Source organism: Eurosta solidaginis, chromosome 4, assembly GCF_040869045.1.
Source record: "Eurosta solidaginis isolate ZX-2024a chromosome 4, ASM4086904v1, whole genome shotgun sequence".
Classification (NCBI taxonomy): domain Eukaryota; kingdom Metazoa; phylum Arthropoda; class Insecta; order Diptera; family Tephritidae; genus Eurosta; species Eurosta solidaginis.
Window position 1 is genome coordinate 129,507,642 of NC_090322.1, and position 25,605 is coordinate 129,533,246.

Sequence of the window (25,605 nt, forward strand, 5' to 3'; positions counted from 1 at the left end):
TTCGATAACACATCGATGAAGCACCGATAACATACTGTTTTTTCTATTAGTGTTTGAAAATATATAGATAAAGTTTCGATAAATAGTCGATAGCTTTACGATAACAAAACCTATTAGTTTTTTATAACGAATGGATAGCAAACCGATAACTTTCCATAAACTATCGATACATCTTCGCTATATTATCGACAATTTTTCGATAGGAAATCGATAACTGTTTTTAATAATATCGATAACTTTCGCACAAATTATGGATACTTTTTGATAAGACATCTATAACGCGCCGATAACATACCGTTTTTCCATACGTTTTTGATAACGTATAGATATAATTTAGATAAATAGACGATACATTTCTGATAATAAATTGATAATAAACCCATGACTTTTTGATAGCAAGCCGATTAATTTTTTATAACGAATGGATAGTCAACCTATAACTATTTTTATAAACTAGTATAGCTTTTCGATAAATAAATAAACTTATTTATATGCCAAATTTTGTGCGTATACGCAAGCAATAAAGAAAAAAATTATCGAAAACAAATCGATAAAACGTTTTAAACAAATCCATAAAATTTCGATTTGATAACTTTTAAATAATAATTCGACAAATTTTCGATGACAAACCGATAGCACTTTGATCACATATCGATAACTCGTTTATACCTCGTTGAAAACACACTTAATACGCCTTTTAAATTTTGCGGAATTCAAATTGGCATTTCGTTACGAGAAATCTTGAGTAAATTTGATTCTTGCATAGAGTGTCCTTTATTCTTTAAAAACTCACTTAGGCATTTGTGTTTTAAAATTAATATTTTCAAAACGAATATTCTGTCAAATCAATACATTTTTTACTATCATAATGATATACAAATACCAAGCAAAAGTTGAAATGGTAAACATAACCACAAACTCCACACAACGAAAAAAATATGGGCTGAGCTTAGCTGTGAGCTTGAAAAATTCAAATGTAAGTAAGGCAAACACACAGAATAATGATTATATGCTAACAATAATATATGTACGTCAAAGCGTATAAATCTTTGAATATGTGATGTTAGCACACCTTACGCATTTTAGTTCCACATCACGCTTGTAGAAATTTGGATGCGTATGCAAAATAGCATCCATCACTGCTACTCCTCATTCTGATTCCTTTCATCCGTCAACTGACAAGAACAGTAACACCAGTTGAAACTGTCAAAAGGAAAACGCTTCTGTACTCTACTATTGAGATAATCATCTCCCCCGATTATTTGGCTTATGTAGAGCGAGTACTCGCTGATTCCTTTGTGACATCAATCAGTCTAAGATTGTTTTTAAGTATTTTTCTTAGTATTTTATTTAACGCATACGCAAGCATACATATGACTACTTTTGCTTTTACATATGTATAATGTTACGGTATTTTAGTGTTGTTTTGGCATTCCTCAATCCTTTAAGCTGCGCAACATTCAAAATAATAGCAAACTTATTTCTTCTTTAAACTGCGTTGTGGGTTCAGCTTATGGGGATTTTAGGTTCAGCCTTTGCTACTTTGCTGTCCTAAATTACCCAAAGCAGCATAACACAGTTCACAAAAACATATTGAATTTACATACAATTTATATTAGATGACTTGTACACGAGTTTTTGGTAAATTCACAAAATATATCACAACATTTGACATATGCTTTAAAATTTCAACATTTACATGTCTATATTTAACTTACGAGTGAGCATGTATTTGTATTGAAGCGGCTTATCTCATGACTTTCGTAGTAATTGCTTTCTAAGCGTTTTTTAAACGAATAAGGTTGAGAAAGAAACGAAATGCGTAAATTCATATACAAAAAGAAAGAAAGTTAGTAAGTTTTTAATTGTAACAGCGTGAATGTGATGTTGTTTTTGTAGAATTAGCAGTGAATTGCTTTGTAAAGTTATGCCTTTTGAACGATGCGTATTACCAAATTTGGCAGAGAGCAACAGCAAGTTCTTAGATATTCAAATAATGTGTTAATAATGCTTTAATTTTGCTAGATCGTACAAGTACAGCCCTTTAAAAAAAAAGTTCTCAGACATCTAACAAAAAAGAATCATATACCAAAGTTTATTATCTTCTATAAATCTTATAAAATAAAGTCGCAAAATGCCATGTATGCACCTAACTTCACACAGAATGCTCCGATTTTAAAACGGTTTTTTGCATTTGAAAGCTTAGCTACGTGAGAGGGTACAGTTAATATAATTTGAAGGTATATATTATAGGGGCGTGGCAAATTGCCAAAATGTAGTAAAAAATCTTAAAATTTTTGTTTACACAGCTATAATTCTACTTTTCAGTAAAACTTTGAAATATTTACCTTCGATCTGCATAAAAAAAAAAAAATACTTGATTCCTTTCTTATATCAGCCAAATTGTTTAAATAAAAGTAACATTTTTATCAAAAAATGCGTATGTGTATTTGTTCGCTGTGAACTGTCCGCGCTAATTGCTTTTGAGTGAGGCTTGATGCGACACATACATACGTGCATATATAGCATTGGCTGCGTTATTTTACTTCGGGCGTAGGTTTATAGATATATATGGATGTACATCACTACATAGTATAAAACAAAGTCGCTTTTTCTGCCCATGTGTCCCTTTGAATACTTAAACCTTTAAAAATACGCAACGGATTTTGATGCGCTTTTTTTAATAGATAAAGAGTGAATGAAGAGGAAGTAACGGATGAACATATTTGGCTGAAAGTTCGTTGAGAAGGAGCTTAGAACCAGGAGACAGACATAGGCTAATTTTTATCCCGCTCTGGATAGGGTCTTGAGATCAAAACGTGGACCTGGGTAATCCTGGGATATGTTTGTACAATATGGGTATCGAATGTAAGCTGTTCATGGGTACTTTGATACGGGGTATTTTTCGTACCCGCCTGTAACTAGGGTCTCGAGATATAAGCGAAAACGTGGACGCGGGTACCCCTAGAATGTGTTTATAGAATATGGATAACGAATGAAAGCTGTTGATGAGTGCTTTAGTACAGGGTAGTTTTCATAACTATTTGCGAACGGTCTCGAGATATAGGCCAAAACGTGCATAAGGGTAACACTAGGATGTGTTTTTACATTATGGGTATCAAATTGGAGCTGTTGATTAGTGCTTTAGTACAGAGTAATTTTTATACCGCGGGGTGACTAGGGTCTCAAGATATGGGCAAAACCTGGACCCGGATACCCCTAGAATGTGTGTGTAATATGGATATCAAATTAAAGTTGTTGCTGAGAGATTTAAAGTAATTTTCATTGTGGTATTCGATTTAGTTGCATTAACCTGGCAAAACTGATAAATGTGCATGCGAAGCCGAAATAAAGACATGAATTAATAATACCCACATAACTATTTACATACATCCTATTCCATTTGCCTGGTAATAAGGGATGAAGAAGAATGGGAAAAACTTTAGAGAAGAGAAAAGACGGAAGGAGAAGGAGATTGAGAAAGAGATAGAGTGAGACGAAAATAGAGATAGATGAAGCGAAAAGACGTAGGGAGGAGTGAAAAAAAGGATTAAGAAAAAGGAGGGGGAGCATAGATAGACAGAAAAAGCTTATTAAAATGTATGGAGATATACCAAATTTAGGGCAGAAGAACGTCTGACCGGTCTGCTAGTATATCTTATAAAAAAAGAGTTTTTTAATATCTAGGATAACAAAAAGATCATCCCTACATAGTGAGGAAACAACCTTTTCAGCTCAAAGCGATATCTCAGGAAGGTGTTCTAATGAGACTCAAGGAGGAACTCTGAGGAGTACAAAGATAGGCTGTTTGTACAAAAAGCAAATTCCGGGAGAAATAGCGCATAGATGCTTTGAAAGTCTCATCAAAGTTTGCAAGATGATTATCAAACAATTAAAAACATTTCTGTGGACGGCGTTGACATGTTCAATGTTGACTGGCTGGGCGTTGGCTGCAGAGTGGCACAAATTACAAGTAGCAGTAACGTTATATCAGAATTCGACTGGACTGAGTAGAGTAAGCAACTATTCGGCCTTATCCACGATGTTTAATATTCAATAATTAATGAAATTCAGAGAAACACCAAAAACTCAAAATATCAATTTTGCAGAGCTTAGAGCAAACAAGTAAGGAAGCTTAAGTTCGGGTGTAACCGAACATTACATACTCAGTTGAGAGCTATGGTGACAACATAAGGGAAAATAACCATGTAGGAAAATGAACCGAGTGAAACCCTGGAATGTGTTTGTATGACATGTGTATCAAATGAAAGGCATTAAGGAGTATTTTAGGAAGGAGTGGGCCATAGTTCTATAGGTGGACGCCATTTAGGGATATCGCCATAAAGGTGGATCAGGGTTGACTCTAGAATGCGTTTGTACGATATGGGTATCAAATGAAAGGTGTTAATGAGGGTTTTAAAAGGGAGTGGGGGTAGTTGTATAGGTGGTCGCCTTTTCGAGATATCGCCATAAAGGTGGACCAGGGGTGACTCTAGAATGCGTTTGTACGATATTGGTATCAAATGAAAGGTGCTAATGAGTATTTTAAAAGCGAGTAATCCTTAGTTCCATAGGTGGACGGCGTTTCGAGATATCGCCATAAAGGTGGACCAGGGGTGACCCTAGAATTTGTTTGTACAATATGGGTATCAAAAGAAAGGCGTTAATGAGTATTTTAAAAGGGAGTAATCCTTAGTTCCATAGGTGGACGCCGTTTCGAGATATCGCCATAAAGGTGGACCAGGGGTGACCCTAGAATTTGTTTGTACGATATGGGTATCAAATGAAAGGTGTTAATGAGTATTTTAAAAAGGAGTGGGCCTTAGTTCTATATGTGGACGCCTTTTCGAGATATCGCCATAAACGTGGACCAGGGGTGACTCTAGAATGTGTTTGTACGATATGGGTATCAAATTAAAGGTATTAAAGAGGGTTTTAAAAGGGAGTGGCCCTTAGTTGTATATGTGAAGGCGTTTTCGAGATATCGACCAAAATGTGGACCAGGGTGACTCTGAACATCATCTGTCGGGTACCGCTAATTGATTTATATATGTAATACAACGAACAGTATTCCTGCCAAGATTCCAAGGGCTGTTGATTTCGCCCTGTAGAACTATTTCATTTTCTTCTACTTAATATAGTAGGTGTCACACCCATTTTACAATGTTTTTTCTAAAGTTATATTTCGCGTCAATAAACCAATCCAAACACCATGTTTCATCCCTTTTTTCGTATTTGGTGAAGAATTATGGCATTTTTTTCATTTTTCGTAATTTTCGATATCGAAAAAGTGGGCGTGTTCATAGTCGGATTTCGGCCATTTTTTACACCAATACAAAGTGAGTTCAGATAAGTACGTGAACTGAGTTTAGTAAAGATATATCGATTTTTGCTCAAGTTATCGTGTTAACGGCCGAGCGGAAGGACAGACGATCGGCTGTGTATAAAAACTGGGCGTGGCTTCAACCGATTTCGCCCTTTTTCACAGAAAACAGTTATCGTCCTAGGAGCTAAGCCTCTACCAAATTTCACAAGGATTGGTTAATTTTTGTTCGACTTATGGCATTAAAAGCATCTTAGACAAATTAAATGAAAAAGGGCGGAGCCACGCCCATTTTGAAATTTTCTTTTATTTTTGTATTTTGTTGCACCATAATATCATTACTGGAGTTGAATGTTGACATAATTTACTTATATACTGTAAAGATATTAAATTTTTTGTTAAAATTTTTCTTTAATTAAATTTTTTACACCAATACAAAGTGAGTTCACATAAGTACGTGAACTGAGTTTAGTAAAGATATATCGATTTTTGCTCAAGTTATCGTGTTAACGGCCGAGCGGAAGGACAGACGATCGGCTGTGTATAAAAACTGGGTGTGGCTTCAACCGATTTCGCCCTTTTTCACAGAAAACAGTTATCGTCCAAGGAGCTAAGCCTCTACCAAATTTCACAAGGATTGGTTAATTTTTGTTCGACTTATGGCATTAAAAGCATCCTAGACAAATTAAATGAAAAAGGGCGGAGCCACGCCCATTTTGAAATTTTCTTTTATTTTTGTATTTTGTTGCACCATATCATTACTGGAGTTGAATGTTGACATAATTTACTTATATACTGTAAAGATATTAAATTTTTTGTTAAAATTTTTCTTTAAAAAAAATTTTTTTTTTAAAGTGGGCGTGGTCCTTCTCCGATTTTGCTAATTTTTATTAGGCGTACATATAGTAATAGGGGTAACGTCCCTGCCAAATTTCATCATGATATCTTCAACGACTGACAAATTATTGCTTGCAAAAGTTTTAAATTACCTTCTTTTAAAAGTGGGCGGTGCCACGCCCATTGTCCAAAATTTTACTAATTTTCTATTTTGCATCATAAACTCAACTCATTCACCAAGTTTCGTCGCTCTATCTGTCTTTGGTAATGAATTATCGCACTTTTTCGGTTTTTCGAAATTTTCGATATCGAAAAAGTGGGCGTGGTTATAGTCCGATATCGTTCATTTTAAATAGCGATCTGAGATGAGTGCTCAGGAACCTACATACCAAATTTCATCAAGATACCTCAAAATTTACTCAAGTTATCGTGTTAACGGACGGTCGGACGGACGGACGGACGGACGGACGGACGGACGGACATGGCTCAATCAAATTTTTTTTGGATCCTGATTATTTTGATATATGGAAGTCTATATCTATCTCGATTCCTTTATATATGTACAACCAACCGTTATCCAATCAAACTTAATATACTCTGTGAGCTCTGCTCAACTGAGTATAAAAATTATATGGATTTTTGAAAGTAAGGTAAATATTCCATCTATTTTGTTTATTTTGAATATATTTTAAGCTAAAGAGGAAAATCGATCTACAATTTTAAACAGTTATTGTAAAAGAATAAACATTTTTTTGGAGCAGCTGTGTGAAAGGAAAACATTATTTATGTCATTAAAACATTTGTGATTGCATTAAGCGTCTATGGGAAACTCGTAAAAGGAGAAGCCTTTCAGATTGTTAGATCAACCTCGTATATTCGGCTCGGCTCTAAAAAACACATTCGATACAAATCTATTGTACAGCTTTACTACTAAAAAATGTTGCTCATATGCCAAGGTATACAATATTTAGCATACGAGTATAAAGTCGACATCGAAGCAATTATTAAGACGCAAAAACTAATATTAACAACAGTTGCCAAATGACATACACACATACAAATATGAATGTAGACAAAAATTTCATACATAGAAACGGAATATTCTGACAAATATCTGTAGCAATAATTTAGACAACAAATGTTTTATTCATAAGTGAATATTAGCAACTTTTTACTGCATCAAAAGCACATACAAGAATGTAAAAGGACTACAAAGCTAGATATAACGTTTTGTTTTGCTGGCAGCGTTGTAAGTAATAAATACCAGACAAGTAATCACAGCATGCAAATTACTGCATATTAATTATTTCCCGAAATATAACGACAAAAATTTTCCAAAAAAAAGGCAGACATGAAAAGCGCTTGAATAAATTTGAAAAGTTAGCAGGCAGAGTTGTTGGTATAGAAAATCTATAAAACAAAATTTGCCCAAAACAATGATTGATTATAAATAATAATAAGTTCACATGTTTGTAAGTACAAAGTATATACATTTATTTCATTTAATTTATGTGTATGTGTGGTATGCACAAATGCCGACTATGACATTTACAACATTATGCTATTACACAGATATTATTAATATGCCTGTTTGGCACTTTTTTGTGTGCCTCGTTGTTGAATTATTTAATTGAATTAAGTAATGTTCATGTAAGCAGTGTTTTATGTTTATTCATGTGTATGTAAGCTAACCTATGTAGATACACAAGCAAATAAACGGCTCATATTGAGCCTTTTATGTATAGAATAAACGCAGCTGGGTTTAATTACCCTTACTTTGCCTTCAATTACATCACTCGCAGCAACACAAAAATATATTTGGGTATAATTTGTATTCTTTACATAGCCTGATACCTCCATATTCTATTTAGCTTGAATATTTATTACCACAGTTGTTAGCAAGTCTAAGAATTTAATAAGACTCGTCTGACCCTACCCTGTGAGGAGTTCTGCATCATTTTTCGAAAAAATATTTGTCCTTGTATTTGCGAGCTGTACATTTTTTGTACGCACTTATATACAAGAACGGGGATCATGCAACTGCGCCAATTATAGCTGAATCAATCTTCTTAGTATGGCATATAAAGTCTTATCAAATTACTATATGAAAGATTGAACCCCAACGTGAATCGGCGGATTGAACCTCCTCAATGCCTCTTCAGACCTAGTAAATCTGCAATTGACCAGATTTTCACTATGCATCAAATCTTTCGAAAAAAACGCAAAAGGACCGTTGACACACATCAGCCCTTTGTCGATTTTAAAGCCGCCTTCCACAGTACGAACAGGAACTACCTATATGCCGCTTTGGCGGAATTTGGTTTCTCCTCAAAGCGTATATGGCCGTGCACAGTGTCGTTGATCAACACTATCAGCTTAGTCGGAATTGAGAAGGACCTCTCCGTGACGAAGGGCATATCATGCGATTTTTTTTTAAATTGATGCTTAAGAAAATTATGTAACTATATTAGCTGCAGAACTGAATGGCTTTGGACAACATTTTTTAAGTGCGTGCTATTACTGATGTGTGCTGACGATATTGATATCATCGGCCTGAACAACCCCGTCGTAAGTTCTGGTTATTACAAACTGGAAAAAGAAGCGGAAAAGATGGATTTGATGGTGAATGCACACAAAACGAAGTAACTGATTTCATCAAGGAAAGGGTCAGCGCCTTGGTCACCCTGCCACTGTTGGCAGCCATTTGGAAAATAAAGATTTCGTTCATTTAGGAACCAGCCTTAACACAAATGACATCGTCAGTCTAAAAATCTAGCGAAGAATCACTCATTACAAGAAATGCCACTTTGTACTAAGTAGGCAATTGCAAAGTTAAGTCCTTTCTCGGCAAACAAAAATTATGCTCCATGAGTGTCTTATGGTACCCGTCCCGCTCTATATGGTGCAGAAGCATGAACCATGACAACATCAGATTGGGTTAATCAACTTATCAAAATAATTGGCTATAAATGATAAATCTACTGTAGACATCACGACCCGCTTGGGATAAACCAAATTGACACAGTGTTAACATATGATCTATCAAGCGGAAGGGTGTAGACAGAAATGCGGGGCTGCGAAATTTTCATAATCGGGTGTTATTTCTAGATATTAAACTCGCAATGCAGCTCATATCTATAAAGAGAGGATATTCAAGGCTCATGATGGGCGTACTAACATATGGGTATTGCCTTCTAGCGTCACATGCTCATAAATTGGTTCAACTTTTTTTTCTTTCTCGTGTATGTCAATATTGTTCTTGTTATGTTAATAGGGCTTCGCCACATACAATTAAGCGACCACTAGGAAACTAGCCGCTATCAAACATGACGTATGACGCATGTCAAGATTGATTCAAGTATCTTTTCTTCACATAAAACCAATCATCTTTTCAATTGTCGTTTAACCTGTTACAGTCTCCAGAAGGAAATTGGGCCAGAGTGACTCGTGTCTTCATTGTGGTCTGCTTTTTTCGTCTGCAATGATTGAGCACTGTATACTGATAATAGGCTTCAACGGGCCCTACCCAGAAAAGGTGTTAACCGACTCAGTGTGGATTGAGCTCAAGTCCTCGTTATGCTTATAACAAAAATCATAAAAGATATCTTTGTAAGTGACAACGATAAGTCACTAAGAAAAAGCATTGTATTTACCTACATATCGCTCATTTACTTCAATATGTAGCGTCATAACTCAAGAAACACAACTTTTCAGGTGGACCATTCAAAGATTTTAACTGATAAAGCCAGCTTTTACTTTGTAAAGCATATGCTCAGTTTTCAACGTTTATACGTTATAAAATCAAAAATGCTATTTTTGAATTATGATAATATTGAAATAAATGGGCGATATATTCATAATTATGTCTATATGGAAACATGCACTTACACATTGTTGTACATTTTCGAAAAATCTGCAAGTGATGATGACAAATGCATGACTGCCTCAGCTGTTTATGATTCAGATTTAGAGTAATGACTTTCAATGCATAAGACAAGTTGCTATGATATGATGACTTTAGGACGTAGATGTGTAATGAAACACAAAATTTTACATGAAATAAAATGTTAGGATCAAATTTGGTTTTCTTTAAATGTAAATCACACTACATGATGCGATGGATGTGTATGATTTTGTTAAATTCTCAGCTTCAAAATAAGTGTGTGCTTCTCAGATGAGCCCTCCATAAGATGACTCAAACCATATATTTTTTTCACAGAGCTAGGAATGGAATAACTAAAAGCTTCGAAATTATAACGTTCAGAGCTCAGAAGTGAGGTTTGCCTTTTAAAGAAACTTAACTTTATTGATTCTTTGAGGATAGGCTCGGCCCAATCCCTTGTATCCACGTTTAAAGGGTAGCTGATGAAGAATTCAAACAACTTATTTCAACGTTGAAATAAAATTAAAAGACTTTCCGAAGACTACTCGAAAGCATTTAAACGCGAATGAGGGAAAAGTAAAAGTTGAATTAACCTTCTAATTTTTCACCAGAGCGAAAGTTTGTGTGAATTTTGACTTTTTTATATAATATTTATTTTACCGAATTAAGGCACTGTCACCAACTGTATACCACCAACGTGATGTGGTGGTAGCGTGCTCAGCCTAACACACCGAAGATCCTGGGTGCACGCAAAGGAATATCAAAATTTTCGAAAAAAGTTTTTTTTTCAATTAGAAGAAAGTTTTTCTAAGCGGGGTGGCCCTTCGCCGTAGTTTGACAAGCAATTATATTTGCCATTAAAAACTCTCAGTGAAAACTCATCTGCCTCGGAGATGCCGTTCGCCTGCCGCAAATTGGAAGAGAAGCCCGGTCTAAAATATTTTCAGAGATTATCTCGCCTTACAGCTATTTATTCATATTTTAACGAATTTACTGAAATTCCTCTTATTTGCAACTTTCTGCTAACGCTCGAATAAATAGCTCCAATATTCGATTATGCAAAATGGTCTTTATTAGAATACTTTCAAAATAACATTTCTACTTCTCAACAGAGAGCGTGCTTAAATCAAACTGATTCGTCGTACTTCAGCTGCTGCTTTTTTACTCTTTGGCTTCCTCGTTGACATATTTCGAGGCGTTTCCATTTCTAGAACTTGATATTTGTTTATCACTTATAAATTTCTCAGCTATAACTACAGATGCACGATTTTTATAGCTTCTCGCATAGCCCATGGGCGTGTATATGTGAGTGATACTTCCACAGACAATTGCCTACTTTTAGGAATATCTCAGATAAGATATATACATGTGTTTGTGCGTTTTCTCTCCGCTGCGTGTACGTACATATGTGTAGACATAATGATTGATTCGTTTATGTAGATACAAGTGACTGCCTGCTTTATTTTTGTTGTGGCTTCATTTACTTAGCACCAGACTAGTGATGTGCTTATCACTTAGTGTCACTAATATTCGTCACAATATTTATTTTACTAATATTACTTTAATTATATATCAACCTATAAAACAGTATGAAAATGCAAAAAATTTTAAATACTTATTTTTGTAAAGATGCATTTTTGTGGAAATAAACTTTTTCCCCGAATTTTTTTCGAGATTCTCTTTAAATTTATGCGCTCAACATTGCTCACCTTATGGATGTCCAGACTCGTTTTAATGGCTCAACTTTGACAAGAAGAATTACAACTTAGAAGAGGAAATAAAATAAAGTCAAATGGTAAATGCCAAACTTTGCAAATCGGCGGCTTAGCAAAGTTTTGTGGCGCACTTATTTGGAAACCATTATGCAATGATATTTTATTACTGAGGTACAATACTCCTACTTACCGGCGATTTATACACCTTCTGCGCAAAATAACTGCAACTTAGTGAATTATAGTTGTTATTATGTGCAATTGTTTTGGAATTTTTCTGCTTTTTTATGTAAATTTTTTTTTTTTTTTTTGGAGTGAAAGATATTTTTTTCGGCTTTTACCTTTAGATGAAACTTAGTAAGCAGTTAAGTATTGTCCACGGATTCTGTATTATTTTTCACGTAGACTACAATTCACTTCTGATGAAATGTTGATTATTCTTAGCAAATAATGCTTTTCTAAGCGAGTGCTTCTTTATTGAGGTGTAAAGTAGAGGAAAGTTGCATTTCATAAGGCTTGCCTTCATAAAGCACTTTTACTCTTTAAATTATTCAATATCAAAAAAGGCATCGAAACACCGAAATGCTTCTTCTATGGTACAGGATCTTCAAATAATTCAATTCTTTCCACATCCATTAATATAAAATGTCCATTTGGGCTCCATAAAATCCTCTACGGTCGATTTCTGTTGTATTAACTATTGTAAAGTGAAAGGTTTGGCAGTGCAAGTTCGATGACCACTAAATCCGTCTGCATTATGCAGCTCCTGAATACGTTTCCGCTATTCAAGTGAGTGAGTTTGCCAGATAGTAGTATTCTACAATGTCGCAAATTGAAAGAGGGATCACACTTCCCCTGTAAGTTTCTTTTGCCTGATTTGCTTATATTTCCTAAAATCATGCAGCATTCTTTGTGTCATATCATAGGTTGCTTGTTTCCTTTTTCTTTTCTTCATTTTCTTTTATACTTTTTTCGCTAGAGTTGCAAAAAGTATGTCCTTAATGTTTCCGTAATTAACGTGTCGAGAGGTAGTTGACATTCCGGTACGGTTGCATTTCAATGAGTTCACGTCAAAATACTTCAGATTTATCCAAAAACATTATATTTTTTATCCCTATCCCATTTCCGACATCTCTACAATCTCATTGTTCCTTTCCACTGTGGTTCCCTTTTGAAACAGCTTGTACTCCTCTTACCTTTCTCTGCCATTTCACTCTCCCTTCCCTTTCTCCTCTATTGATACATTAAGCCACCTTAATACTTCTTTCTACCTTTCGCTCTCTATACCTCTTTTGCGTTTTGTATCTCTCTCAGTCCTTTTTCTTCTCATTATTGCTCTTATTATTTTTCCTTCCTTCTGTCTTCCTTTAACTCTTCTTCCAATTTTCCATTATTTTCTCTAGCTATTTTTCTCTCTTCTCTTCTCCTTCATCTCATCCTTTTCTCTTCACCTCTCCCACCGTTTTACTCTCCTTCGAGGGAGAGCCCCTTTCTTGTTTATTTTTGTTTTTTGTCTGTCCTTTTTTGTCGTCTTTTTTTCTCCATCGTCCCGACTTCCTCACTCTACCTATCCTTCTCCTACTCTCTCTCTCTCTTTCTATTTTGCCCACCTTCGGACTTCGATTCCTTTTTCTCTATCTCGTTCTCTCCGTTCTTATTTTTCCCTACCTTTTTGAACCCCCTATCTTTCCACTTAGACCTTCTTCGGTCTGATTTTCCTTTCTTTTTTGACTGCCTTTATTCTTGTGCTTTCCACTCTTCTTCGAAGCCCTCTCTCTTTTCTTTTCCTTCTCCTTTTTGTATCTTTTCCTCAGTGAATGTATGTCGCATTTAGTAACTTTTTCCTTTCTCACTGTTTAACCGCTGCAATACTCACTGAAAACTTAGGAAAAGTTACGAGTATGGGCAGTCCTTTGTCGAAATAAACCGGATAAGACTAGGTCCTACCCTTCGAACTTTTGGGTCTGTAGATTTAAGTTACCTTTTACGTCAGGCATGTCTATGATGGGAATATTTTTAGGTCCTTAATAATATCAATAAACAAATACAAGAAGCGATAACCTCCGCAGATATTTGGGCCTAGCTTCTCTTACAACTTGCGTCCTGCTCCTGCTTACCTACGAATTGGCGACACGGGACCTACATGTTTTATGACGACTCGAAATAGCAGCTGCAAGGCAGACTAACTTTCACTGAAATGCTTTTTATGGCAGAAATACACTCAGAGTGTTTGCCAAAGCATTGCTGATGAGCGAGCCTGCAGAAAAAAACTGTTTCTAATTGAAAACAAATCTTTCTAAATTTTCGATGTTGCTTTGTTATCGGGTAGTTATCGCCGGGTCCTCATCGGCTTCTTACTGGGTTTTCTATCAATAAGAAATTGGTAAATTTTTTATAAGAAATCCGTAGATGTTTTATAAAAAATCAAAAACTTTGCCATTACATATCGATGAAAAATCGATAGCACACCGATAAAAAATGTATAACTTTTCAATAAATAGTGGCCAAATTTTCGATGGTAAATCGATAACCTTTTGCTAAGAATTCGATAATACATCACTTATTTTTCGTTGAAAAATAAATTACACGCGATAGCAAACTGATATTATCCCGATATGAAATCTAGAACATTACGATAAGATATTGATAACTTTTAAATAAATAATCGATGACGATAATCAATCGATATATTTTCGATAACAAACTGATAGCTCGCCGATGGAAAATAGATAATATGTGTTATCTTCATCTAGGGGTTAGATAACTCGTCTACACCTCGTCGATAACACCCTAATAACATACGCTTACACTTATCTTACTCTTACATTCTGTATTCCCCTATACAGCTTACTACTTCTAACCTTACGATTCTCCCATAACGTGAGAAGAAATGCGCCTATTGTTAGGTAGTTATTGATTCAGAGCACATATTCTACGTACAAAAGAAGCATCTGTATCTCCGACACATTTCGTAGCCCAAGCCAAGGGCGATAAACTAATAAACTTGTTTATCTCGTCTGCCTCCTTAGCATTGCCATTGCTACAAGAGTGTTCAAGAAGTTGCCAACAATGCTCCTTATGGCCACTAAATCTAAAAGTTGCCAATATTACTGGAAATAAATCAAAAATTCTAACAGCAGCCAAAATGCATAACTCCTTAGTGGAGGCGGTGTCGGGGACAGCGCCTATTGTTGTAAGTAGCTGTACTGTCACAAAATATTGCTGCTCCTTCAACCATCTACCGCTTGCACATTTCTTTGCCCACTTTCGCCACTAGCATAAGTAACTGGTGTTTTTCCATAGTTGTAGTCTCATCTAAGCCTGCTTGGCTCGGTATGAAATATGTTGACAACTTAAGGCGCAAATGCTTATGCACATACAAACATGAACGTAGCCAAGATTTGTGGAATAAATGTCATAAAAGTTGCAACCTATTTTATGCAACAATATGATATTGCAGCAAAAAGAAGATGCAGCCTAACTGAGAAAACATAAAAATGTCTTCTTTCCTTTTTTTTTGCTGCAGCCCAAAACTTTCTACCCATCGCCTCAAACAAACCTTAGTGCGGTGTGTGTTTGTTCGTGTTTGTGTGTCAGTGTTAAAAAAATGGCATAAAGTTTAATCGAATAACTGCAACAGTGGTAACAACTTGAGTCGTTATGACTTTTAAAACTGTAACTATAACTTTTTTTGTAATTTTTGTTTTTTTAATACTTTTTACACTGCAAAACTAAAACGGCATATTGAAAGTTTATAACATTAAAAGACATATCTCTCTTTAGGTGGAATCGTTTCCCCTAAGCGTTGCACTAAAGCAAAACTTCGCCCGCTACAAGCGTACAAGAAAAAAATTCTACTGCGGCCTAGAGAGTTTAGAAATAAATGCCGAGAGCATAGGTGCTTTTTATGGCCAATAAAATTTCATATGTCTGGTATTTGTGTGGCTAAGTGGAGTATGTTGATAAGTAGATCCTTGAAGGAATGTGGAAGGTGTAGGTGCAACGTGTTGAAGGATGGCTGAAGTATTTTGCATAGATGCATTGAACGCAGTTAACAGCTTTTAGCGCGATGACTAGGTTTATCGTCACAAAAAAGCGATCTCAAACAAGTAAGGAAGGCTAAGTTCGGGTGTAACCAAATATTACATACTCAGCTGAGAGCTTTGGAGACAAAATAAGAGAAAATAATCATGTAGGAAAATGAACCTAGACCCTGGAATGTGTTTGTATTACACGGGTATCAAATGAAGGGTGTTAAGGAGTAACTTAAAAGGGAGTGGGCCTTAGTTCTATAGGTGGGTGCCTTTTCGAGATATCGCCATAGAGGTGGACCGAGGTGACTTTAGAATGCGTTTGTGCGATATGGGTATCAAATTAAAGGTATTAATGAGGGTTTTGAAAGGGAGTGTGCCTTAGTTGTATATGTGAAGGCATTTTCGAGATATTGACCAAAATGTGGACCAGGGTGACCCAGAACAGCATCTGTCGGGTACCGCTAATTTATTTATTTGGATATATATAATATTGCGAAGAGTATTCCTGCCAAGATTCCAAGGGCTTTTGATTGCGCCCTGCAGAACTTTTTCATTTTTTCTACTTAATATGGTAGGTGTAACACCCATTTTACAAAAGTTTTTTCTAAAGTTATAATTTGCGTCAATAAACCAATCCCATTACAATGTTTAATCTCTTTTTTCATATTTGGTATAGAATTATGGAATTTTTTTCATTTTTCGTAATTTTCGATATCAAAAAAGTGGCGTGGTCATAGTCGGATTTCTGCCATTTTTTATACCATGATAAAGTGAGTTCAGGTAAGTACGTGAACTAAGGTTAGTAAGGATATATCGATTTTTGTTCAAGTCGGTCGACTGTGTATAAAAACTGGGCGTGGCTTCAACCGATTTCGCCCTTTTTCACAGAAAACAGTTATCGTCCTAGGATCTAAGCCTCTACCAACGAATTAAATGAAAAAGAGCGGTGCCACGCCCATTTTGAAATTTTCTTTTATTTTTGTATTTTGTTGCACCATATCATTACTGGAGTTGAATTTTGATATAATTCACTTATATACTGTAAAGATATTAAATTTTTTGTTAAAATTTGACTTTAGAAACATTTTTTTAAAAAGTGGGCGTGTTCGTCATCCCATTTTGCTAATTTTTATTAAGCGTACATATAGTAATAGGAGTAACGTCCCTGCCAAATTTCATCATGATATCTTAAACGACTGCCAAATCGCCGCTTGCAAAACTTTTAAATTACCTTCTTTTAAAAGTGGGCGGTGCCACGCCCGTTGTCCAAAATTTTACTAATTTTCTTCTCTGCATCATAAAGTCAACGCACGTGCCTAGTTTCATCGCTTTACCCATGTTTGGTAATGAATTATCGCACTTTTTCGGTTTTTCGAAATTTTCGTTATCGAAAAAGTGGGCGTTGTTATAGTCAGATTTCGTTCATTTTAAATAGCGTTCTGAGATGAGTGCCAAGGAACCTACATATCAAAGTTCATCAAGATACCTCAAAATTTACTCAAGTTATCGTTTTTAAGGACGAACGGACAGACGTACGGGTTACCGTTATGCGAACAAAGTTTATATACTTTGTGGGCTCTGCTCAGCTAAGTATAAAAACACAACAAATAAAAGTCCCTAAAGCGCATCGTTGCAAAATGAAGTGCCAACCAGTGTACGCTTTGCGAGGCCTTAGATCGGTATAATTTATTTATTTATTTATTTATTTATTTATTATTTAAAATCGACGACAAACTATGGTCGACTGCATAATATAAAAGATATATAAATATACAACTCAAAAGATCAAATTTAAGATATATCGAGATTTCAACAATGTTATATTACAAACAAAGAAATATTAATGAACATTACTATTTAATTTCAGAATATAATAATAATAAGAAATATGAGCAGAAATAAGATCTTATGCCGAAATCTTATACTGGCGGAATGCATCAGATTCCGCTCAGCATGATTTCGGAATGCAGTGGATTCCAATCTCCCTGTTGGAATGCAACAAGATTTCAATCAGCATATCATGGGAATCCGGCAGTGCTAAGAGTAGTGTAATGAGGATACGCCATCACAAGGCATAAAAAAGTAACATGACCTGTGTTGTTGGAATGCACCGGATTCCAATCAGCTCGAAGCCTGACCCATAAGATTATACTGCCGGAATGCATACGATTCCGGTCAGTGACTCATGAAAAAGCATGTTTTTTACGTTGTTGGAATGCACCAGATTCCAATCAACACAGTACTGTCTTGTTCCTTCTTAATGATACATGTTGATAAATGTTCCTCCATCCTTAAGCGAGATAGTTCCTGTTTTTTATCGAAGGAATAAAATGCCGGCAAATTAAATTAGCTTGTATATCTTAAATTAGATAGGCAAGTATTGCATTACGTATAGTGGCAAAAGTACATTCAAGACTGATGCAGCTATACAAGTCATTGTAGTGCGCGCACCAGATAAGAAGAGGATTATTTTTAGCAAAGTTTCGTCGACAAAGGGGTAAATAGAAAGGAGCGTAGTGTCTGGATACTCTAGGGGGAACCGCAAAAAACAAGCGGCTGAGGAGGTGCGCGGAATCAATTTCTCCAATAATGAGCTTATGGATGAACAATACCCCCAGTAATATTCTCCGATTTTCCAGAGTGGGTAAGTTAATAAGAAGAAGTCTACTTCTGTATGGAGGAAGGTGGAGACTTGAGTCCCAATTAAGGCCGCGCAATGCAAATATCAAAAATTGCTTTTGAACTGACTCAAGACGTTTTATATGCTTTTGAGAAACAGGGGACCAAACGCATGAGCAATACTCGAGTATTGGACGAACCAGCGATGTGTAAAGAACCTTAGTGAAGTACGGATCATCGAACTCTTTAGCCCATCTTTTAACAAATCCAAGTAAACCCAACGCTTTGTTGGCTATAGATGAAATATGCATGTTAAAATTCAATTTCGGATCAAAAAGGACACCTAGATCATTTGCAATAGATATACGCTCCAAAGGCGTACCATCTATTACATACGATTTCAATGCTGGCTTCACTCGGTGAAATGTCATATGCTTACATTTAGAGCAATTTAAAGCTAGTAAATTTGTTGTGCACCAACATTGGAACGAGTCCAAGTCGGCCTGAAGAAGATCCAAGGAACTCAAATCGGTAGGACAGTAAGTGTAGCAAAGTTTTACATCATCCGCATACATTATAGTATGGGAATATAATATTGTCTGTGGCAAGTCATTAATGAAAAGGGCAAAGAGCAAAGGGCCTAGATGACTTCCCTGGGGTACGCCGGAGGAAACTCCGAACGATTCCGACAGATTGCACTTGAACAGGACTTTTTGGGTCCGGTTAGAAAGATAGCTTTTCAGCCACATTAATAGGTGAAACGGAAAGCCCAGTAAATCAAGCTTATGAATAAGCAACTCGTGGTTGACGGTATCAAATGCTTTGCTGAAGTCGGTGTAGATGACATCCGTTTGCTTGTTCGCTAAAAATCTTTCCATAACTCTAGAAGTGAATACAAGCAAATTTGTAGTGGTTGACCTTTGACGAATAAAACCGTGTTGACATGGAGATAAAAGACTAGAACACTGATATTGCAGTTGATTGGTGACAATCTGTTCAAACACTTTAGGAATGACTGAAAGTTTAGCAATACCCCTGTAGTTTTCAACTTTTGACCTACTACCTTTTTTATGCAGGGGTATAATAAAAGACTGTTTCCAAAGTGCCGGGAATGACGCAGATCCCAGAGATAGCTCAAATAATTTTAAAATAGGCTCATACATGTTTTCGGCGCAGTACCTAAGCACGCAACTAGGAACACCGTCCGGTCCCGGAGAAAAGGTGGGCTTCAAAGATTGAAGACTCTGAAGAACAATATTACCATCAATAGCAGGATTCCTAATGTAATTCGAGCTATCTAAGCGATAGGGATATTGACCAGAATGAAAACCACTGGATGAATACATGGACTTAAAGAACTCAGAAAATAGTTCAGCAACGTCGTCATCAGTGCAAGCTTTTTTACCTCCAAAGGTTAATGAGGAAGGATACCCAGAAGTTTTCCGCTTTGAATTTACGAAACTGTAAAACTTTTTTGGATTTCTAAAAAATTGGGCTTTACAACAACTCAAGTAATTTTTATAACAAAGCTGATTAAGACGGTGAAATTTAGAACGAGCTATTAGATATTTAGAGAGGTCTGCAGATGCTCCAGATTTCTTGTACCTCTTATAAAGCCTAGATTTGATGTTATTAAGTCTGATAAGTTGCCTTGAAAACCAAGGGGGCTTATTCGAACATAGGGTATAGCGAGTAGGAATGCAGGTATCAAAGAAGCTATCAAGCGTACTGTAAAATATAGAGATAGCCGAATCGACATCAGTGCAAGCATAGAGATCCGACCAATCATGGGAAGCCAACAGATCATTGAGCATAATGAAATTCGCTTTGTAGAAGCATCTAGATCGGGGACGAGACTGTACTTGAATCCTACGGGGTAGGCTGATATCAAGTGATATCTCTAGCGTAGGGTGAAGAGGGTCTTCTGGAAGGGATAAAGGTGGTATTTGCGTAAGGGCAGCACCCACCGAGCCATCCACAAATACTAAATCCAGCATTTTGTTTCCACTATTTGGAACATTGTTAATCTGTAAAAGAGATGAGTCTAACAAGCAATTGAGAAACTCATGTTGAGCAGTGGGAGTTAAAAAGTTTGAATCACTTATATTAACCCAACTAACTGTTGGCAAGTTAAAGTCACCAACAACAACAAGTCGATCGTTATCTCCCAACTGCGAATGCAAATCACAGATGGCCGAGCTATGACTAGCATAAACATCCATATCCGAACGTGGTGGTATATACGAACAGCAAACAATTACGCTATAGCTACCGAATGAAAGCCTAACTGCTATGAATTCGATATGAGAGATATTGTCCAGCGAAATCAACTCAGACGATAGGTTAGATTCAACAGCAATAAGGACACCTCCCGCTCTAGAGATGCGATCACGCCGATAAACAGCATATTTATTTGAAAAAACCTCAGAATTGTAATTATCGGGCTTTAGCCAGGTCTCCGTAAAAGCTACAACTTGTGCAGAAAAGTTGAAAGAATTAAGGAAGAATGGAACAAGTTTTGATCGTAAACCACGAACATTTTGATAATTAATGAGAAGACGGGACAGATCAGCAATTACCTTTGTGTTGTTATTACTGTGTTCGTCATACCGTTTTTTGGCTGTAATAAAACAGGTTCGGCCCTCGCCTTTCTCGTGAACAAGTGAACCACAGTATGCTTGGGCCAAAAAGAGGAATCAAGTACCTTATCGAAATATTCATCTGAAAGGGATATTTTAAATGAGGAGATGTCTCTCTCATATTTAAAGTTAAATTTATACACATTGATGTTACTAGTGGGTGCAACACCAAGTTTAGAGCAAACGTAATGAGCAATGTCATTTTCGGTAAGCGAGGCGTGTAATCGGGAAAGAAATACAGCCCTACGAGGTGGCACGGCAGTCACCTGCAAAGGAGTAGCGGATAGCGCACCAGAGAGCTGGGAAGGTGCGGCCGTTATAGCGTTGGTTATCGAGCCCGTACTATTTTTTTCAGGTACACTTGTATCGCTAGCAACAACCCCAGTATAGGTAACTGTTATTGTTGGAGCTAAAGGTACCGGTGGAGGTGTAGGATGAATTGGGGAGTCCAGCGAAATCAACATTGGTGACGTAGAACAAACAGCCGCAAAAGTACCACTATTAGTTCGTGCATCGTTTAATTTGCCATAGATCGTCTCACTGGAAGTCTCGACACAACCTTGTGTAGATTCTTGTGGAGATTCCTGAGCTGCATTATTCATAACGTCTTTGGTTAGCCTGTTCGTATTAGTCAACGCGGTTGAAGGGACATTCGTAGGAGGACAGCTTTGCCCCTGACTCGAAGACAAGTTGGAGTCATTGTTGGGCATACATTTCTTTCGTTTTGGGGATTCAGATATCACTTTCAATTTTTTAAAGTGAGCCTCCATCGTTTTGAATCTTTCGTTAAGGTCACGAAACCCAATATAAATGTTGTTGAACTCTTTCTGAGTTTGCCTCATAAAAGCTCGCATGTCATTTTCTACGGAACGACAATCATGACATGTCCAGTTCAGTCCAATTTTGCTGGATATTAGGTCAACCACCCGACCACCTATGTGAGAGAAACCGGCACAGATAACATGAGCCATATTATCACAGAGCCAACAACAAACATAAGTATCACCACGGGAAATTTTCTTTTGATTGGTGTACTTCTTGACACAGCAATCCAACATAATTGCAAAGTTAAACAAACCCAAAAGAAAAATAGGCAAAAGAAACTATAAGTATAAGATAAATTGAACAGCTGTTCAAAAATTATGGGCAAGAGTTATTTTGGAGCACTGGATGCAAATCGCAAGACAGCGTATAGCTAGCAGCGAACACAACACAAAGCAAAAAGGGCACACAATGACTTGCTAATAGCAGCTACCAACAAAAAGGTATGCAGTTATCACAAATTTTTGTGAAAATCTATGATATATGAACACACAGACTGAATGTTTAAATTGCACAAAAAGCCACTATGTATATTGCACTGTGTAAAGATTTAATACGAAATTAAACTTATAAACTGTTTTCTATTATATGAATAAATATTTATAAAAGACAAAACTTGTTTACAAAGTAAAATGAATAACAATTCGAAGAGCGATCAAAAACACGTCCGCGCACGGCAAGGTTACCAGATAATAAGACAACAAATAGTGCGAGTTCTGTGGTATTGCATGCCTAAAAATTTGAGTTAGTTGGAAAAGTTATCAATGTGCTTCAAGACCTAAACTTCTGTCTTCTTGTATGGAATTGAAAGATAATTCATGTTTCTTCTACTTTTTTGAGTGATTAAGACACTCCCTACAAATTTTTAGGAGTTTTATGGACGATTATGGTCCTTTGGCGGTTATTGTTACGGTTCGTTCCGAAAATTAACACTAGGTTGTGTTGATGACACCATTGGCCCCACCTGAAGGGTAATCCCATTCAGAAAAGCGAATAATAAAATATTCTTGAGAGGAGTCAAAGCACTGTTATGAGAAGCTTATTTCAAAAAAAGTTCAAAATGTCTCCTGCTCGTGGGGACCTGCTCGTGGGGTCAGGTGGATCTAGAGATCGTTGGAGAAGACACCAGTGCATAACACAAACACAGTTCTATGAAAATCGCGGCAAGGTAAAAACTCTGCGATGATAACATTCTACCTTTAGTGGTAACCGTTAGAAATCCTCACAAGATGGGAATATCTTAACCACCACTCACAAGGGAAAGATCAGGGAGGCCCTTTTGCATGCCGATCAGCAGCTTACTGCTTTTGGTCACATGGACCAAAATATATTCTGATTTGCAATGAAGATACGGTTGGGGGTGAGCTTATGTGAGATGGCTACAATCTAGCTGGGCTACTCTACCATAATCAGTTTAAAAGGTAGCTGGAATATTTAATTTACTACGACTACGACGTTGGCTACGACTACGACATACACGTCAAGTTTTTTGATTTAGTACTTTCATTTCTGGCTCGTAAGCGACTACTTCACTCTAAAGCAGAAAAACGATTCCTCAAAGTCCTCAAAGACCTTTCCCTTGTAGCGCTTAAAGTCTTGGGGACCTAATCACATTGCAGAGTCCATTTCGTTATAGAGCGGGCATTCGCGGCATAAGTGTCTTGAACTCAACCAGTTTCCTAGATGTCAGAAAAGGTTGTTGATATCATATTTATGAACTACAGGAAGTTTGGCGTATTCTTTAACAGCTTAAACATTTCACCAGCTTTTATGACTGTATAAATTGAAAACGTGATTGTAGGTCTTTTGATAGAACAGGAACTGAAAAAAAAAGTAAGGAAGGCTAAGTTCGGGTGTAACCGAACATTACATACTCAGTTGAGAGCTATGGAGACAAAATAAGGGAAAATCACCATGTAGGAAAATGAACCTAGGGTAACCCTGGAATGTGTTTGTATGACATGCGTATCAAATGGCAGGTATTAAAGAGTATTTTAAGAGGGAAAGGGCCATAGTTCTATAGGTGGACGCCTTTTCGGGATATCGTTATAAAGGTGGACCAGGGATGACTCTAGAATGCGTTTGTACAATAAGGGTATCAAACGAAAGGTGTTAATGAGTGTTTAAAAAGGGAGTGGGCCTTAGTTCTATGGGTTGACGCCTTTTCGAGATATTGCCATAAAGGTGGACCAGGGGTGACTCTAGAATTTGCTTGTACGATATGGGTATCAAATGAAAGGTGTTAATGAGTATTTTAAAAGGGAGTGGGCCTTAGTTCTATATGTGAATGCGTTTGTACATTATGGGTATCAAACGAAAGGTGATAATGAGTATTTTAAAAGGGAGTGGGCCTTTGTTCTATAGGTGGACGCCTTTTCGATATATTGCCATAAAGGTGGACCAGGGGTGACTCTATAATGTGTTTGTACAATATGGGTGTCAAATTAAATGTATTAATAAGAATTTTAAAAGCGAGTGGTGGTAGTTGTATATGTGAAGGCGTTTTCGAGATATCGACCAAAATGTGGACCAGGGTGACCCAGAACATCATCTGTCGGGTACCGCTAATTTATTTATATATGTAATACCACGAACAGTAATCCTGCCATGATTCCAAGGGCTTTTGATTTCGCCCTGCAGAACTTTTTCATTTTCTTAGGTATATAGGTATCACACCTATTTTACAAAGTTTTTTTCTAAAGGTTTATTTTGCGTCAAGTTATCGTGTTAATGGTCGAGCGGAAGGACAGACGGTCGACTGTGTATAAAAACTGGGCGTGGCTTCAACCGATTTCGCCCTTTTTCACAGAAAACAGTTATCGTCCTAGAATCTAAGCCGCTACCAAATTTCACAAGGATTGGTAAATTTTTGTTCGACTTATGGTATTAAATGTATCCTAGACAAATCAAATGAAAAAGGGCGGAGCCACGCCCATTTTCAAATTTTCTTTCATTTTTGTATTTTGTTGCACCATAGCATTACTGGAGTTGAACGTTGACATAATTTACTTATATACTGTAAAGATATTAAATTTTTTGTAAAAATTTCACTTAAAAAAAAATTTTTTTTTTTTAAGTGGGCGTGGTCGTTCTCCGATTTTGCTAATTTTTATAAAGCATACATATAGTAATAGGGGTAACGTTCCTGCCAAATTTCATCATGATATCTTCAACGACTGCCAAATTACAGCTTGCAAAACTTCTAAATTACCTTCTTTTAAAAGTGGGCGGTGCCCCGCCCCTTGTCCAAAATTTTAGTTATTTTCTATTCTGCGCCATAAGCTGAACCCACCTACCAAATTTCATCGCTTTATCCCTCTTTGGTAATGAATTATCGCAATTTTTCGATTTTTCGAAATATTCGATATCGAAAAAGTGGGCGTGGTTATAGTCCGATATCGTTCATTTTAAATAGTGATCTGAGATGAGCGCTCAGGAACCTACATACCAAATTTCGTCAAGATATCTCAAAATTTACTCAAGTTATCGTGTTAACGGACAAACGGGCGGACGGACGGACGGACGGACGGACATGGCTTAATCAAATTTTTTTTCGATACTGATGATTTTGATATATGGAAGCCTATATCTATCTCGATTCCTTTATACCTATACAACCAACCGTTATCCAATAAAAGTTAATATACTTTGTGATCTCTGCTCAACTGAGTATAATAAGACGAAGAATCGATTTTTTATCGAAGTGCAATAAATTTGCTATTGATGACAAATCTGG

General features: G+C 36.5%; 1 protein-coding gene across 1 annotated transcript in view; it reads right to left on the reverse strand.

Moving 5' to 3' along the window:
• Nucleotides 1-25,605, reverse strand: part of NetB (Netrin-B) — a 586,813-nt gene that overhangs the window by 186,716 nt on the left and 374,492 nt on the right. The window lies entirely within an intron of this gene.